This window comes from Bufo bufo, chromosome 5, assembly GCF_905171765.1.
Source record: "Bufo bufo chromosome 5, aBufBuf1.1, whole genome shotgun sequence".
In the NCBI taxonomy this organism is placed as follows: domain Eukaryota; kingdom Metazoa; phylum Chordata; class Amphibia; order Anura; family Bufonidae; genus Bufo; species Bufo bufo.
The window spans coordinates 101,777,822-101,797,686 of record NC_053393.1 but is presented as its reverse complement, the minus strand read 5'-3'; the positions used below and the strand labels follow the sequence as shown (position 1 = coordinate 101,797,686).

At 37.8% G+C, this 19,865-nt stretch overlaps 1 protein-coding gene across 3 annotated transcripts in view; it reads left to right on the top strand.

Moving 5' to 3' along the window:
• ZFHX4 (zinc finger homeobox 4) overlaps positions 1-19,865 on the top strand; it is a 157,126-nt gene that overhangs the window by 5,910 nt on the left and 131,351 nt on the right. Inside the window, exon 1 of one of the 3 annotated variants that reach the window (XM_040433739.1) lies at positions 18,804-18,909. The exons of the other annotated variants lie outside the window; for them this stretch is intronic. The gene's annotated coding sequence lies outside the window, so the exon portion shown is untranslated. Of the gene's footprint in view, positions 1-18,803; positions 18,910-19,865 lie in introns of those variants that run through there. 3 annotated transcript variants of the gene reach the window in all.

The following is a 19,865-nucleotide window of genomic DNA, read 5'->3' as shown; positions in this document are numbered from 1 at the left end:
TACTAAACATGCCTGCACCCGGCTTCGAGAATATGGAGGCCCTGGGTTCTCTGCTAAAGATTAAAGCAGCGAGAAGGTTAGATAATCATATCTTGAATGGACTGATCGATTTGCCACTGGTGACAGGCCGAAGCATTAAACCAGCAGTAGTAAGCCATGTTTACACTGAATTCTTGTCATTTTCTGTGGGCCTATACCACCATCCAAGCCAAGCTTCTATTGAACACATTACATACGCCGAATATTTTTTATGGAAGGTCATTTTTTAAGTACTAGCATCCTACTTCAAAAATTCTATTGACTGAAAAATATTTTCAAGCAAAAATTCATTAAGAAAAAAAAAGATCCAGCCTAGGCCTATAGCCTATCAATGTCTGAGGTTTTCTAGTCTTTCTCCAGCTGGACTAAGTTCCGCACAGCTGCATGAATTTCATATGTGATTTTTTATTTTTTTTTCCATTCAGTGTGAAATGTTCCTTCCGAAAAAAAAACGTACTGCAGACTCGCTTAATTTAGTCTGGTAAAAAAGAAATGCCCATGAAAAAGGACAAAAGGAGCTTTAATCTCAACAAGCTGTTTGTTTTTAGTAAAGATTCCTGTCTATTTCGGTTCGAAATGTAGTGTTTATTCAGGAGATAAATCTGAGGTGTGACATTGGAATAATATAGGAATTTATTTTCTCTTCTTCTCCTGCCTCTGCTAGGCTGGATTCATTCTCCCAGCCATTTTCTATGCATGTCAAAACACTCAGTTAATCAATTCCTATTTACAATTAATCTCAATAAAATTAATCTTAACTCTGCTTTATTCAGTGGCTTAAAATATCTAATTATATTCAATTAACTGCTGTCATAGTAATTAACATTGCTTAATTGCCTCTGCATATATTGAGGCTAAGATCATTAGTTACTGCTTGCTCTTTTTTTCCCTACATTTTCCTTGTTTTCTCAGTTATATATTCCATATCAGAATGGCAGCAGAATACTATTGTAATTTTTATTGTATAAACTTATAGAAAGAGCAGGCCCAGATAGACCTAGGCATGCACATGGGGCTTTATAGCCATGTTTTGTTGTTTTTGGGCTTTTTTTAACCTATTTTTGGATTCATGATTATACTTAACGCCTGTGGGTCTCCATACGTTGCGTGTAGATATATAGACGACGTTCACTGTGTTGCAGGAAATGTGAGAGGCCAGGTTGAGCTCAGTGTTTACAGAAGAAGAGCCTTTCTGAGTCTGCCTTGGGGCTGCACCCAAAGGCAGAGCTCCTTGCTCCAGACCATTCAGAGGGTTAAGGGTTTGGCCAACGTTCAAAGCCCAATAAAACGCTGAGGCAAGGTGCTTGTGAATATGGACAAGTTTCATGTAATTAGTGCTTAATTATATTAACATATGCAAATTGTCAACTTTTCGAGGCTTGTCGAGCTGCCAAGGATCAGCCAAGCACAAACGCTGCATTGTCCCGCAGTTATAATGGGTTTCAAGTTGGCTTGTGGAGACATAACTAGCTATCTAATTTAACTCATGCCATGGTAAAATTTCATTAATCGTCATGGAGACTGGTTTAATTGTGCTGACTAATGTTCTAGGGTTGCAGAAAAAAATGTTGTTTGCCTAATCCACCCCACAATGACACTTGTTTGTACATGTTTCCCTTGTGGGGGGAATTTGCATATGCAAATAAATAGTTGCTCTGCTCTATTTGTCATGGCTGTTCATTACCCATGAAGAGGACATTGTTACAACGCTGTTATCGAGTCTTCCAAGATAGGACAGTGTCAACCAGTCCAGCCACATTCTTTCATAATTTGTCTCTGATTAATAGACCCGAATGAGGCTGATTCTGCTTGGGCCCCTGCAAAGGGAAGGTCAGTTCTGGGACTGAAAAGACTTCCCTCAGCAGCTGAAGAAGGGATTTTTTTTTTATCCTCTTGCCTTGGCTAGCCCATTCATACACAAGGAAGAAAATGCTCCCACTAATACCTTACCTAGTAATCTTCAGCTTCCTACTGCAAAGAAAAAAATGAGTCAAAAATTCTGCTATCAGAATATTAATCCTGTTTTTGACAGGAAGGTAAACTGATATAATTACTTTTCTGTTGGAGGAATGGTGGTTTATACAAGTGTGAAAGCATCGGAAAAGGATTAGCATTTTTTTGCATAATGAAAAGCTCGGCTGAATAGGGCACTGAATGGTTGATTGAATGACCGAGATGAAAGCAAGATGAAAATGCAAGGCCTTCTTTTCATTCTTCTTCTTCTTAGCTCTCCCTAAAGTTATATTTGTCCAAGACATTGGAGTACAAGTAGAGGCTCAGATTTCAGCATTTTTATAGATGTCCTCAGTTTTCACCATCACGTGAAGCGATACATGTGATACAAATCTGTCGAAGAATGGAAAATACAGGTTTGTGTGTATTGCTGGTAGTTGTGCAACATGACCACACAGTCGTAGCTCAGTCAACACACGCTGGTCTGACCATTGATTATTCGCTATCTTTTCACACAGGGATCAATGCCTTGCAAGCCTTAAATATGTGTCACATGATAATTATTATGTTCAATAGATAGATCTATATATGGAAATTTATATAAATATGGAAATACAGGACATCTGTGTATGGTAGCCTAATCTATCTATCTATCTATCTATCTATCTATCTATCTATCTATCAACTCATCTCTATTCCATTAATCAATATACAGTTTGTATATCTGTTATACTCATATTATTACTCATTCTATGTATTATCTATTTATGTATCTTTGGACTCTATAACTATAACCTGTATATCTATCTATATATCTATCTATCTATCTATCTATCGATCTATCTATCTATATCATATATATCTGTGTGTATCTATATGTTGTGTATCAATGTATTTATGTATGTATCTATATCTATCTATCTAACTATCTATCGCCTATCTATCCATCTATCTATCTATCTATCTATCTATCTATTATCTATCTATCTATCTATCTATCTATCTATCTATCTATATCTCTAGGTATAGTACATGTATCTATCACTATCTATCAATCTATCTGTCTCTCTATGTGTATATATTTATGTTGTTTATCAATATCTATCTATCTATCTATCTATCTATCTATTTGCTTTTATTTATCTATCTATCTATCTATCTATCTATCTATCTATCTATCTATCATCTATTGCTTATCAATATCGATCTATCTGCTTTAATTTATCGATCTATCGCTTATCAATATTTATCTATCTATCTATCTATTGTTTATCAATATCTATCTATCTATCTATCTATCTATCTATCTATCTACTGTGTACCTACCCATCTTCTGCCAGTTTATATCTTATTTATCAGCAACTATCTTCATAGATTTCTTGTTAAACATATATGTTGCTACTTTTACTTCATTTGCCTTGGTCCCTTGCTCTGCATGGAGACATTTTACTCTGCCCTCAGTGGTAACGTGTATCATGTTCCCTGTGTTCCCTTTCCTGTGTTAGGAACATGATTTGCATTTGGATGGTGTTTTGATATTTTTCTTAGTAAGTTCAAGCTATGCTGTGGCTGGCTAGCTGTTGACAGTGTGATCAGTGCTTCTAATTATGTGCTCTCAACAGTAATTAGAGCAGTTAAAATACCCTAGGTGTCGAGACACTTTTGAAGGTGGGAACTGGTCCTTTTTGCACATCTGTAAATGAAATACAGTGGGGATAATTATTTATCTGTATGTACATTAAGCACCATCTTTCTTGGTGTCAGATCACCATAATTATCAATTTAGTGCCACCAAAGACAAGTGTTGGCAGATTCTGCCAGATGTTGACCTGATTTGTTTATTGCTAACTCCCAGAAGTTGCCTAACACATGCTGTCAGTTCACTGGGGATTTGGCGTCTGGTGCGTTTTTAAAGAGAGAGAGAGAGACAGAAAAAAAAAGTTGTAGCTGCTTTTTAAGAGTATTTTAACATTTGTTGCATTTTTGTGTGTTTTTGTTTTATATTGTAGATCCCACTCGCTAAATTAGCTGCCAAAAGTCAAGAGCGTGTCGTTACTGTACTTTGTGGTTTATCAGTCTGCGCTTAGAGTATAGTGTATTACATAGAAAATAGGGCATATCCCCAACTAGATGTCGTCCTTTTTCAAAACTTCTCACCAGGTCGGCATGTTCTTTGTGTCACTTACTGTATAAAGTATCTCTGGAATGGGGGCTCCACATGTGTATCCTTCTTACCTATTCTGGTATCATTTTTCATTACAAGTAGAAAACAAACTTTCTGGGAGAGCTTAAGAATGTTCTTGCAAAAGCTGGATTTCTTTAAGGAAAATATACCTTCTTTTTTTTTCTCTTTTTTTAAATCTAATTTCTGTTTTAAAACATGGTTAAGCAAGCAGCATGTGTTGTCACTGGCACGTCTCCAAGCGCTGGAGAATTGGATAACACATGGGCTAATGGTAGCTTATGTGCTGTCTGCATTCTTACTGAGTGGGCAAAGGCCCAGAGCATAGTACAGTTTTAGCCTGTGCAGCAGTGTACAGAAATATTACATGGCTTTCCTATGATGTTACTTGCGTTGGACCTGTGGCTGTTAATCTTTTCTGGAATTTCAGTGCATTTAAAGCCCTCTAGACCTAAAACAGTTAAATCCTTTCAATTCCAGGCATGAAGTTACATGAGAATCTCAGTAGAAGTAAGATGATATAGCCACAACTCCTTGTAGCATGGTTTCCACAATAAAACACAATATTGGGGTACGTGTTTTTTTTTTACTAGTACATGTTTAAAGGATTGGAATATGGAAAAGTCATCAGTTATCTGCTTTACTCTGGAGCAGTATCATCCTAGAGAGAGTCCTCCATTCCTGTTAGGCCTGGTCAACTATTGATAATACTTCTGCATGTGCAACTCCTATAGGGTCATCTGTCACTAAACTATATGAAGCCTAATCCTATGGGACTGTACTTTTCACTTCTCCTCACTTTGATGGCTTCTATCTAGCTCCAAAAGCTGTGAATTCCTTGTATGATCATATTTCTACGACTGGCTCGGAAACCTGCACAGCTCACTAATAACAGCTAATACACATAAAATATTCTGATTAATACATCATCCCCACAAAGCTTTTGAGCACTAGTAGAAATGTACCGTATGGCCTAGTGAAGGCCTGTTGCAACATGTCAGACAAATAGAGAAGTGTTGTACAAATCTTTTTTTCTTAATTATACATGCTAAGTGGATTAGATATTGCATTTCCTTAGCTTCATGCTAATCTGCCTTTGCAGAGATAGGGTGAGCAGTTCATTCTGTCTGAACTGAGCAGAAATCCTGTATGATTAAGGAGACAAACCATTCAAATTCTATTTTTTTTAGATTGTGGAAAATTTCAACATTAAATTATTGTAGAGATAGATCAAATAGACATTGGCTAGTTGTTATTTTTTTGGTTTGTTTACTATAGGTAGCCATATTGAAAGACCCGATCTAAAATATGGGCTCTTGGGATTGTACTAGTGACTCGGAACGTTGCGGGTTATCTACTTATTTACAACAGAAGGAAAACATACAGCAGTTAGAAATGATGGATTTGGTTAAGGTCAGACAATGAAAGTGAATTCCTATTTTGTATTTTGTCAGGAAATGTTGGGTCACTTTGGCTTTTGTATGTTTGCTAGACTCATTGGTGAATATGATGTTGATGCTTCACAAAATTGATAAGATCTCAACACTAATTAAAATCGATTTATTTTTTATTTTATTTACTTTTTATTTTTTAAGTCTTTTAAGCCCTTCATTGGTTCCTACTAAAGATAGTTTGCTGTGACCACTACTAACAGATTTTTAATGAGGTTACTGGTTTAGCAGTCACATCATGGGATATCTAAAAAGTTATTACACCTCATCCAACCACTTGGAGTCTCAGAGATTAAGGCCAATAAAATTATGTTGGCAACTTTTCCAGCCAGTGATTATGGATAACACTAAAAACGTAAGGATTTTCTTCAGACACGGCATTTCAAATTTTTGAGACAGTTGAGAAAGGGGCATAGACAATCAGACATTTCATGTGATAACAGCAATCTGTGTCCTGAGAAATAATGTGCCTTTACGTGTAGTTGTCTATGATGATAGCAAAGTAAACTCTACGATTATAGCGTTTATCACTATGACCAAGACTTTTGAAGCATGACTGAATGTTTCGACTGATGGAGTAGATTTTCAACCACCACAGCTCATTTCTGCTATGATAGACATAAATGATGATCATTAACGACTGTAAAAATCATTTGCATCATTAATGATAATCATTATGTCTTTGGCAAGCTTAAGATATAGCTCATGATATGTTTGCCACTAGTTGTAAAGCCTAGGATCCTGTTTAAGTGCCTACTGTCAACAAGGACATCATGTGTAGTATCTAAAGTGGCTCAGATCTGATTTCTTCAATAACCTCATGTAGGCACTTGGCTTTATTCTTCCCTTGGAGATAGGGGTGTAATCCTGCCAATAAGAACAAACGTTGGAAGCATCTTACCGAGCCCAAAAGTGAATAGCACTTTAGTTCAAAGCCAATGACGTCCATTCCCACTGTTGACTCGTCGTGATGGTTTATGGGTTGAGAACTTGAGATAAATGGAAGGTAACTGCTCCAAGTGATAATGAGCTTCTTAACACTCATACTAAACCAATAGGCTCTGATTTATTTATGTAGCGTACCATTCTAATAGCATGTTTATTAAAATGGCGTGCTACATAGATAGCATAGTACGTCGTGGTACAATTGTCAATACAGTAGAGCGTTGTATGTACGGTTGCTTGCTATATCTGTAAGGATTCCTCTTATACCATGCAGCAACCTGAATTACAGATGCCGTTGAAAATTAATACCCTTTTTTCTTTATTGGTGGACCATTTGAAACTGTCCCACCTATTACATTTCTCTCTTTGATATCTAACATTATTGAACTGTGTATCAAACAGGCGCTGGAACTTGTGCAATGAGGGAAGCTACATTAGGAGATAGTGATGAGAGTTAATGATATATCTTAGATAAAGCACAATCTGATCACAGCCGTCGGCTCATTTGTCAAGTCTGAAGTGAAAATGTCAGGACCAATGAGCGTAGGAGTGCTGAAGGGGGCAGAAGGGCTTTTGGAGACACTTTTGTACTGGGAGTGGGCCATGATTTAAATACAGCTCTAGGGAAATACTGGGATTAGCCAACTCTGTGCTCAAATCCCTAGCATAACAGTATTAGTTGGGAAAATCAGGTTTGTTAGGAAGGGTAGAAAATAAAATCTGTAAAATAGCTTTAGGCTGCAGACCAATAACTATGCAAAGCAGTGAGCCATTTTATGAAAATAATTTTCACTGATGCTATCTTGCATACATTAAACAGAAAGGTTTAGTACAGAGACGCCAGGAGGTAGAATTTCTAGTAATATAAAATGTCCTTTCTTATGTAAATTATTTCTGTTTAATGAACACATAACATAATAAAATGCTAGCATTTAAAATATTCTGTATTAAGCCAAATAAATAATAGAAAATGTCGCCATTTTTACTGTCGGAGATGAATGCTTTAACATTCAGCAAGGAATGCTTTAATTATGAAAAGGAGGGGGGGGGGGCAGAAAAAAAAGATATGGGCTAAATAGCCTTTCTTGTAATCAGCAGGCTTACAGTACATTTTATTGAAACATATCCACTTTGCCTTTTTGTGCTCATTCAGTGAATGGGTTCAGGATCTCGTCCATCAGGTACAGTAAATTGTTCTTTGCTAGATAATGTACTCAGACAACTCCTGCTTGTTTAATTCTATTGATTTACAGTGTTAAACTGAAATAATCTGATACCTACTTCCTGCCCTTCGAATTGTCGTTGCAGAGAGAGAGAGAGGGGAAAAAAAGAAAGCTGATTAGTTTTTTTCAGCTCTTTTAGCTGTTTTGAATGTATAATTATCATTGCAGGTCATATGATAGCTGTTCTAATTGCTGCCAACCATTGTCTGCTTGCACTTAATGCTGAAACACGATCAACATCCTACTTTGGTTGATGTTTGGTGGTAAACTTTAATTAACTCTTATTGCATTGAGGAGAAGTTCACTCACAGTGCTACACGACTAATCATTCACCTCCATTATGTCCTGGCAGATCTGCTTCTTCTTGCCTATAACAGATGAACCACTCTTTAATAAAGCCCCAACAACTCAGTTCCATAAGGTTGCTCCACGGTGATATTTTGTTGCTTCTTGTAGGAGATAATTGGGTAAAATAATTATTTGAGCTCTGTATCTGATTTTTCATACACCTATCTCAGATTACCTTTTTCCTGCCAGGCAATATCATTTTAATAGAAAGGGTAGATTTAAGATAACATTATTCCGTCAGCTCTCTCCCACTATGCCTGGTTCTCCTGAATCAATACAATTAAGCTTGTCTCCTGTTGGAATTCTGGTAATTATTTATCTTAAAATACTTTTCCTGTAATGATATTGAAGTTAAGGTAATCAGGTTACTGGCAAATCATGTAGAATTCAACTCTGAATTGCTGTCCGCTTGATTATAATTTGTGTGACATCAAGTTTGTTTGAAAAGGGATAATGTGAGGGTAAAGCAAGGGCCTTATAATTGTGGTTGACATTTGTTTGTTTATAATGAAATCTAATTAAGGTTCATACATCTAAAAACACAAAAGTTAATTACCGAATTGCTCATTTTACTTCTACACAACAGACAAATTAAACCTCAATGCTAAGCAAAGAAAAAAATTACAAAAAGATGACGCTTTCCAGAAGTAAAATGTCTACTCATTTAAGCATCTTCAGAAGAACACAAAGTTAGTGAATTAATGACCTATTACCAAAACATGAAATGTAGGAAAATCAAACTATTGACTAATAGATACTTTGTACCCCCCCACCCCAAAATCAACCCTAATAAGTTTGAGGGCCTTGAAAGTCATATATGCCCTCAAAGAAGAGCCCTTTGACAAAGTGACTTGAATCCTAATAAACCATATTGAACGTTGGCTTTTGTAAGATCTGGACGCCATCTGTTAATTGCCTGACCAGCATCACTGGAAGGGGTGTTGAGCGCACTGTTTAAATATGTACTGAAAGGCTTTAAATACACTTTCTCTCAGCCCTAACACAGCCTGTTTTTTAAATCATCATGACTTGGAGGGTTGCTAATAGAAATGGAATGTTTCCCAAAATACCTGGCCTGTGATTAGTTTTATGAAGATAATTACAGTGGTGTTAGGCTTCAGACAAACTTTTTTTTTAAGTAACCAAAGAATAGAAACTTTATTGTTGTGATGTTGTTAGAACATAGTCGTAAATTATGGTTTCATAGGACCAACTTCATCGTCTAATTGTTTAATGATGCCTTAAAACTCCAACTTGCTTTGTTAAAACAACAGGGGTCCCTCCCTCCATGTGGATATGAACACACCACTTTGTGTAGCTCAACCAAGTATATATGTACACAGAAGCATCACTAAGGCTTCTTCTATCAAAGAATGGAGCCTTAAAATTACTTTTGATTACTTCCAAACCCCTGCTGACTCAATGTCCTTCTGTTTCTTAACCACACTAATAATTATTAATTGACCATTATTGCAGGGACACTACAATGCTTGTGTTTGTGCCCTTTGAAAAAGTGAACTTTAGTTCAAAGAAGCACAGTATGTATTTGTTTTTTAAACCTTGCTGTAGATATAAAAACTCAGCAACTCCAGAAATACCTATCGGAGAATGAAGGAAAATAGAAGTTTAAGCAACATAAAAGAACTAATATGGTTTTCATTATTGCAAAGCGTGCATTTCAGGCTACTTGTGTTTTACTGACACCACTTTAGATGATGGCTTTGCCAACAAGGTTGCACAGTCGACAATATATAGGAGATCATGGAGTGTAGGCATTGTACATATAAGAAATATTTGTCTACATAAGTGGCACTCCTGGGTGATGTTTTTTGTATAAAATGTACAAAAAGGAATGGAGGAAGGGTAACACAAGAAAGAGAGGATGGAAAAAGAAGAAAGGAAAACCTATGTGAAAAAGATATGGATTTTGCAAATAGTTCTGTAGAGGAGACTGGAGCACCAAGATCTTTTCTGCTGTGAATGCAAATTATGTTAGGGGCCTGGATGCTTTGCTTTAAAGGGAATGTGTCATCAGATAATATCCTTTTGTTTAAATCATGTTTTTATGTTAAACAGATTTTGAAAAAGAATTTTAGGTGATGCTATTCTTAATTTTCTATGTCAATATCTGTTTTTAAGTCCTGCAGTCTTCGCACTGCGCTTAGACTGCCCGTCAGAGTTCGCAGTCATGGGGAAGGGACTGTTCTATCTCAGTAACTGCCTGCTCATCAGTGGAGGTGAAGAGATGCATCAATCACCTCCACTATATGGGGACGAGTGATGGCTCCTGCCATCATCATCCTGATACAGGTTCATTGATTATGGGCAGTAGATCGCAGTTCATACAGCATGATCTGCTGCCCAGAAACAAATATCTACTGTGCTACATAAAAGATAATTTCTGTGTTTTGCTCAAACATTGGGTGATCGGCAGCACGTTTATACGGGCCTTTTTGGGAAGTAGCATTCATAGTAACATTCGTTCCTGATAATTAGCTTAACAATTGGGCCATGTAAAGAGTACTATGGGTCATAGACACAATGTACAGGAGCCATAAGCCTAATAATAGGCACCACTTCTTGGTATGGACAGATCACTTTACAGCAGTTATCTGCTTATCGGGCAGGATTACAATCACAGATATAACCTATATATAGATAACACAGTATCCACTATTTACAATAGGTGATATAAAAGCTTGTCTACTCTCTCCCTGACCTCTGCACAGGTCATAAAGCATGCCTAGAAAATTCTCCCCTAGATGTCAATGAGTCAGCTCCTGTACATTGTGTCTATGACCCATAGGACTCTTTTGTTGACACTTGACTTTTCAGTCACTAACATGCTAGGGTTCAACATCCCCAATAGAGAAATGTATATAATCAAAACGGGTAATATCTTGTAATGTCTAGAGAAGTAGTACACTACCCTTTGCTATTTTGTATGGAAAATATCTGTGACAGGCCTACTTTGAAGGGTAGAAGATAGACATTAATGTCACCTCCTTCTTTCCCGAGATGCATGCCCAATAATCCATCTTTCACCCGCTGTCAATGGAAAACGGTTTTGATTTGAATAATCATGAAAATAAGGCATCATATTCTACATGAACCCTTATCATTCAACTTGTAGAAATTATGATACTTATGATCCTTTGTTTCCCCCACACAATCTTTACTATGGGCATAGTGATGAGCATAAGGGCTCATCCATAGTATGAATGAGGTCTTTATTATCTTGTGATATGCTCTGAAGAATTGTTGCAACTTTGGCTCACTTGGCCATACATTTCTAGAGAGGCAAAGCAGACATGTCATAAGGCATGTTGTATGGTGAGATTTAATCTGTTGGTGTTACAGATCCCAAGGCTACATTACTAAGTGCTTATAACCTTCACATGCCACCCATCAGAGCTTTGTCATATGCAAGAAATAAATTTAGACCAGGACCGCCAAACAATATGTAGTAGGTGCAGGTGCACACTACTATTGCTGATATGCAAAAGAACAAAAAATCTGACCGGAGCAGGACTACATTACCTAATAAGGTTACGGTCCATCCATAGGAGGTAATCCTCCAAACATAAAATCCTCAAAAGGGATTTGTGGGTGCAAGTAATATAAGGCCTTGGCTCGGTGGTCCCCAAGTGTGTTTATTAACCAGGTAACATCATAACAGAGCGACGTTTTGACTCACATGAGTCTTTCTCAAGCTGAAACGTCGCTCAGTTATGATGTTAACAGATGAATAAACACACTTGATGCTTTGAAACTACAAGGAGTGCTGCAGATCACTTTTGGATACTGATATGTAAAAGCAAACAGTATATGTAGCAGCATCATGCTCCAAGCGCAAAGACACATGCAAGCACCGTAAACATGGATTACTTTTGCTTTACTTCTACTTATTATATATGAAAGTTTGAAGCTCTTTACGCAAATTTTAAATCAAAATTGTCGGGCACGTCTACCAATGCTGCTGGTAGATGGGGCAAACTCCATTTTGATCAGAAATGTGCAAAAAGAGCTATATATTTTCATACATAGTAAGTACAACAGTAACGCAATTCAGAGCAATCCATGTCTCCAGTGTTTGCGTGTGTATTTGTGCATGGAGCAGGGTGCTGCCCCATGTAGCGTTTGTTTGCTTTTGCATGTCAGCCATGGTAGTATGTACTGTACTTTATTACATATTGTTTGGAGGTACTGGTCTAATTTTACTTCTAGCATTATACATATGAAGGAGTGTCTTTCTCAGTTTACTCAGTGCACTCCTGCTCATCTGCCCAAGGCTTTTAATTAGAGTATACTATAGCTAGATCCTACACCGCCCTGAATGTTGTAGGCTTTAAGCCCAGGAGAGGCGCAGTGTAGGTCCCATCTGTCGAAGCCACTTTGCTTTTGGTAGACCGGCCCGACACAATTTTTAACAAAAATGTGCCACAGAGTATACAGTAAGTATGTCAGTAGTGCAATTCCGAGTAATCCATGTTTCCAGTGTTTGCAAGGGTTTTGTCATGTGCCATATTGCCATTGAGCCCTTCAAATCAGTGTACAATTATCCCTACTATTCCCACCACTTAAGTGAAATAGCTGGTAGTTTAAATCCAAACACTGTTTCCGTGAAGACACTATGCTTGGCAAAATCCAGAAGGGGACATTGCATCAAATTCTCTCAGTGGTACAGTTTTAGGCATTGGGCTATCAGGTGATGATATCTCAGTACAGCAAGTATATTGAATCCTCTAGTAGTAGAGGTGGGTCCCTGTTATTGCTCTGCCAGACTATCCTGAGATGACAGCCCTGCCCATGGTAGCAGATGCAGACTGCCATAAAACTCTGTCTCAGGCAATGCTTTCCTTCATTTCCCTGGACCTAGGATCAGCGGAACTATTAGGGTTCTCTGTTATAGCATTGACTGAACGGGGACATCACCCTTTTCTGAATATATTTTTTGAGTTTAGAAGTAAAATGTCCACTCCCGCTGAAAGTCCACCAAGAGAAGGATTGCATTGTGGTGGATTTCCAGATTGAAAGTATTGACATATAAATAAACACGGTAATATGATTTGTTAATTCTCGGACATGATTAATGCAGTGAATTTCTTTCAAGAAAGACTTAATGGATTCCAAGGTTAATCTTTCTGTTTAGTAGGATTATGAACTTAAACTTTCAAATCTGAGAGGGATTTTTGAGAGTTGAAGAGGAAATGGATTGGGACCAGTCTCATCAATGAGCAGCTTGCAAAATTGAGTGCAATTTACATAACCGTTAAGTATTTTCCTAATGTACATTGTGTGCATTGTAATACCTGGCAGAACCTTTCTGATTTGTAGATTAATATTTATTTAGTAAAGGAAAATCAAAGGGATTAAGAAGTCATCATTTTAGCTCTAATCCTGCTTTGCATAGATGAGACCAAGAGATGCGATTAATGCTTAAGGCTCAATGGGTCTCTGTCTTACAGAAATGCACATTATTTGCATTGTGTTTCGGTGCACTTAGCGGATTTTTCTTATCACCACTGATTAGATTGATTGGAAAGAAATATATTACTGGGCTGATTGTGGACAAGTAAGAATTTCCATTCCCACCACAAATGTTTGTTTCAAATAATGGGTTTTATTTTAAGCAACATTTTTCAAAAATGGACTACGAAGCAAAAATATTCTGTTATGTGTTACCCTGACAACTGCAGCTCGGATTAACCCCTTAAGAACTGCGTCGATAGAAAAATTCAATAAAAACTTAAACAGCAGAAACCCGGCAGATATGGCACCTACTCAGCTTCTGAGCGGACGCCATCTTTAAACCCAGGATGTCCGCTGTACATATTAGACAGTTGTCCTTTAAAGGGGTTGTTTCATTTCAGCAAATGGCATTTATCATGTAGACAAAGTTAAAGCAAGGAACTTACTAATGTATTGTGATTGTCCATATTGCCTCCTCTGCTGGTTGGATTCATTTTCCCATCACATTCTATACTGCTTTTTTCCACCACTGAAATCCAGCCGTGCTTGCACACTATAAAGAAAAGTGCTGGACTATGCGCACTCCTGCTATCCCAGCCAGCGTTTTTACCTATAGTGTGCAAGCACGACCACTGCTGCTGGATTGCAGGGTGGTCGTAACCATGAAAATAAGTAATGTATAATGTGATGGAAAAATGAATCAAAGCCAACAAAGGAGATGGACAATCACAATATATTAGTAAGTGCCTTGTATTAAGTTTCTATACATTAAAAATGCCATTCGCTGAAGTGAGACAACCCCTTTAAGGAGATAGGTTAAATTCTTCTTAGGTGTTTACTATTGCAGTCAAAAGTATATAGAAACAGGTCAAAAAGATAAAGAACATAGAACCTTAGTGAGAATAGAATCAGTATCATTGCCTCAAAATCGCTGTTAGGACATAACTTTCCTACTTGAAAATAACCTAGCTACACAAAATGTATAGGAAGGGTATACTTAAGTATGGTGTCCCATACATTTCTCATCTTTTTATAGATAGTCTTTAGTTTATATAAGCCACATTTGGGCTTTAGTTCCTTTTAAAGACACATCTAGAACTGATGCAAAGATAAGTGTATGTTGAGTACAGATGATCAATAGAGCCATATGCCAACGTTTTAAATTGCTGTAATACTGAACTTCCATTGTTCTAGGGGTTGTCCAGTTCCAATTTAAAGGAGTTTTCTGGTTATTTTGAGTTGATGGCCTATCCATGGGCTTAACAATATCTGATCTGCAGGGGTCCAACACAGTGCACCATCACCAATAATAGCAGTTCTGCAATAGCTCCAGTACCAGAAGTTGTTGCAGAAACTACACATCTCCATTCTTTGTTATTGGACAGAGCTGATTCTAGAGTCCTTCTCCCATTGATGTCAATGGGAGGAGCGCTGCATGTACCGGATCCATTCACTACACAGTGGACAGAGGTGTGTAGGTCCGGTGTCTACTTTCAAACTACTGCAGAACATTTGAGTAGCGGGGTGTGGGGTGTCATACCCCCACCAATCCGGTATTGATTATCTATTCTGAGGATAGATTATGACTATAAAAGGAGTGGACAACCCCTTTAACATGGGACAATGGATATTACAGTAAAATATGGTAATAGAAGAAGCATTACTTACTGATTAGATCTAGTGACATTGTTCTCTCTAGTGGCTTTGTTTACCTTTCTGAAGCGATTATGTCATCGCACCACTGCAGCCAATCACTGATGTCATCATGTGCTACCTAAACTACTTGAACAGTAGATGTCCTTGTAGGAAAGCCACATGGAAGCTCTGAATGCACATCCCTTGCAGTCGACATCAATTGACAATGTTTTCTTGCGTAGAGCTACTGACAGCGCCTATGCTGAAAATATCCCAGAGATAGTTGAAATGGGTCAACCACAAGCTCACCATGGCTGACATGTCTTATGTTTAACAACAAATATTCTTAATACTGGGCTTCTTGGCCACAGCTTGTAGACTAATGCCGTTCTGCTTAGTTAATTGTATGGAAATAATTATTCTTGCACTCTTGTATTTTGTTCATACAAGACCGTGTTCCAAATGTTTCATGCATGTTTGTTTACTGAGGCAACTTACAAGTAATTGCTCTCACTTCTTGCATATTGATTCTGAAATGTTCTTGGAAGAAAAAGGAACATGAGTCACAGCTTAGCACCAGACTAACAGCAAAAGCTCTTGAATGATATTGATATAGTTAAAGGGGTTTTCCAGGAGTAAAATATTGATGACCTAGGATAGGTCATCAATATCAGTTATGTGGGGGTCTGACTCCTGGCAACCCCACCAATCAGCTGTTTGAACGTTACGGATATTGGTCACATGGCCTACAGGATGCAATACCAAGTCCAGCCACTATACAGTGGATTGCGCTAAGCTTGGTATGCTGTGAGGAGGTTGCAGTGCTCACCTGAGCCCTGAATATTTTCAATTAGCTGACTGGCCAGGGTGCCAGGAGTCGGACCACCATAGATCTGTATAGGCCAAAGGAATATGTTTATAGGTCCCACTAATTTCCAGACCTCTCAGACCGGTAAAACCTATGTTGGGTACCTACTTGAGTATCATACCTACCAGATTCCCGGCGCTGGGTCCTGGCTTGTTTACTCCCCAGCCTCCGCTGCTTATCTCGAGTCCCTCCATGTAAATTTCCGATCTGACACCTCTGCAGCCAATCAATGGGAGCAGCATCCAGTGATTGGCTGCAGCAGCTTCAAACAGCAAGTTTATATGGAGAGACTCGAGACAAGCGGCAGAAGCTGGGGAGCAGATGAGCTGGGGCCCAGTGCTGGAGATCTGGTGAGCATGATCACCAACGCAGTCTGGAAATTAGTGCACAAGCCCTTTAAGACATTATATGAAGGACAAGTAAACACATTCAGCTTCATCTATTTTCAGCCAGTAGATTAGTACACTTCCATTTAACTCAGTAACAAAAATGTTGACATTCTTTCCATAATTTACGTGAGTACCCATTACAAAGTCATACTCGAGATATTTGTCCTTTTCTGATTCCTATGTAAGAGAAAACTCAAAAATCACCAGCCCCATAAGATTTGATTAGAAAATTAAAACAATATGAGCTTTTAGCGTCTATGGCCTGGAGGGAGCAGAGGAAAAAGATGAGAGGGCGATAGGAGTAGTCATCAGGTAGAATGGCACTCTCCAGTCTGCCTTTGTAAGCTATCTCTTTTTTTTATGGACCTACCATTAAAGACATACAATATTTGGTTACATCCCTCTATTCAGACTTAATTACCTTCTCTCCTTTTGTCGTGACATGGGTGGAAAGTTTTTTTTGTTTTTTTTTTGCTGTGTCAGAAGAGGTCGTCACACATTCTTCTGCAGTTCTCTTCATTAATTCCTCCTTGCAGAAGCATTTTCTATCGTGCTGGGAAGGTAGAAGGGTGTAATGGAAGAACCCTGAACCATCAGCAGGAAGCACTAAGCTGGTTAATGCAGTATAATTGTCTGGACATAGACTGGCCTTTGTTTGTGCGGTTCACTACGAATCAGCTGTAATTAACTCCAGAGTGTTTCCAGATTGCCAGCAAAGAAAAATTACAGCTTTTCTGTTTTAAATTGGAAAGAGCACAAAGACATTAACTATGCAGATTGCTTTTACTTTGATATATTTCTGTCCACTAAGGAAAAGCTTATTTCACTCCGACTCCCCCCAAAATAACAATGACTTGGTTATTTGATTTAGGGTCTTTTAGAGTGTAATGGCCACTAAATGGTTCATCTGTTACATATTTTACTTGTCATTTTTCATAAGGTTCTTCTGAAAAAAAAGTTAAGTCCCTCGCTTGTTTACTGGTGGCAACTATTGCTTTTGATTGCCATGGCAATTAGAATTCATTCACTGAGGACATTGGCAAAAACAGCCATTGTCTACATATTTGTCATAGGGTGTAGGTCTTCTGCTGAGAGAAACAAGTTTCTTGCTGAGAGTTATCAGAAAGCCATTGAATATCTGAAGTTGGCTTTTAGGTTCCAAGTTGTTGGTGCTGACTTATCTTTTCTTTGGAGTATAGAAGAAAAGGGTGGTTTGTGAACATGTAAGGGCAGTTAATACAGTCCACTGAGCCCAAATCAACCCCTTTTCCACCAAATACATTACTTCATAGTCAAGAATTTTTGACATTGGCTAAAAAAAAGGTACCAGGAAAAAGTTTCTAGCTAATGGCTCTAATAATACTCCCCTTGTACAAAAGATCTGTCAGCAACTGATGCAAAGAGAGTTCGGCCAAAATCTTTTTTTGTTTTTTTCCCCCCTTCTGAATTTAACAATAAAGAATTTAAGCTTCAATGTGGCTTTAGTCACCAAAGAAAAGAAGCTCTTGGTGTCTGCATAATACCACTTTGATGGATTTTTTCATCAGTCCTCTGTACGTGGTAACAAATAAACAAGTATAATTATACTTGTGAAGGCCTATTCATTCCTTTGTCAGGATTAGATATATGTGCAGTTTTCACACTGAGCTTCTCTTTTGTCTTTGCCTAACTCTCTATGACATATTGATAGAGGATTTGGTATGGGGAAAGGCCACAGCAGAGACAGTGATGACCTTTTGGAAACTTGATATAATTCAAGGATTTTTATTTATTTACTCTCCCCCCCCCCCCCCTTGTTAAGATTTGTAGGTTGGTAGCACATTATGTCACAAGTGGGCAACTTTTAACCCTTTCTCAAAGGACAGCATTGATGACAAAGTATTTGAGATGGTCAAATAGCAGAAAGAAAAACAATAGCCTAAGAAGCCCATTAGTTTTTTTTTTTCCTCTCGGTTCTAAGCAGTGTGGCTAACCTAGCATTCCTTTCCTTTCATCCTATCCTCTTGATCAGATCACGTTCTTTTTAATCATTTCACAAACACTGTCTCACTGGACCGTAGAAGAAGGCTGGGACAATCTCAATTAAAAACAGGAGTACACCGTGATTCTTGTTCTTTTGTTCTAATCAGAACTCTGCATTTTAAATACAGAGGAATTCAGCTCCCATTGTTCAGCAAGTGCCTTTTTTTTTTTTTTTTATTAGAAGAGATTTCTGGGTAGGTTTTTCTTTTAGCTTTCAAAGAGCTCAGTAATCATGCAAAACACTTACTGCTGAGGGGAAGCTGAAGTCAATAATTGCACTACTGCTTTGTGCTATCACCCCAATTTATTTAAAAAAAAAAAGGAATTTGGGTGTTGAAGTCTCTTTATACAGTAACAGAGCAGCTGCTTCTTATGTACAGAGGTATGTGTTTTTTTATATATATATATATTTTATTTTAGCTCGGAAAGTCTTGTTCATTTACTGCACCTTGCAGACTGTGACGCTTTATTGTGAATCAGTTTTGGAATGAAAGCCTCCTGCATAAGCCGTTAGTGCTTTTTTTGTGTGTGTATGCTTCTGTTTTGTATTCAGCAGAGAACTTTAAAGTGTTTGTAGTGGCAGGGTTACTGTTTACTTTTCAGCACAACTTTGCTAGAACTTTTTTTGAAGAAAGGTTATGGCTGAGAAGCTTGAAATTTTCCTCCTGGGCTGTCTACCTTGACACCTTAAAAAAAAAAGGATTCGAGTTGACAGGAGTATTAATTAAATGTAACATCTGTTTGTGGAATAACTTCTGTAATTATTTATATCTAAGGTTTTTATCAGACCACCAAATAAGAAACGTTCTTCTCAAATTTTCTCCTGTTGACTGACTTGCACAAATATACATCACCTATCCGCAAGCAGTTTCCCATTAGTTCAAAGAAATTCTATTTATTTTTTTATATATTTTTTTTTTAGTGAAGTGCATATGTGTTTATATAACTGTGACCAAAATCTGATGTCATTGTTTAAGAGGGGGGTTGATTAATTTGGGGAGGATAATGTATAGAGATGTTTGTTATGGCAACAGCACTAGTTAGGTTGGTAAACTTTTCTATGTATAGTGATTGCAAGGGTTAGGTATGTGACTGGTTCTCCTCCTAGTTAGGTCTCTTGGTGACTGCCCTATCTTAAAGGGATACTGCCACCATGAAAATGCTAAGGAATCTGAAGGTAGCATGTTATAGGGCAGGAGGAGCGGAGCAGACTGATGTATATATTTGTGGGAAAAGCCTCAGCAAAACGTGTATTTAATTGATTTAAAGGGAATGTGATAATACCTGCCCCTGGCTCCAGATCAGTTTTTTTTATGTTGATACACATCCTTATTCCCC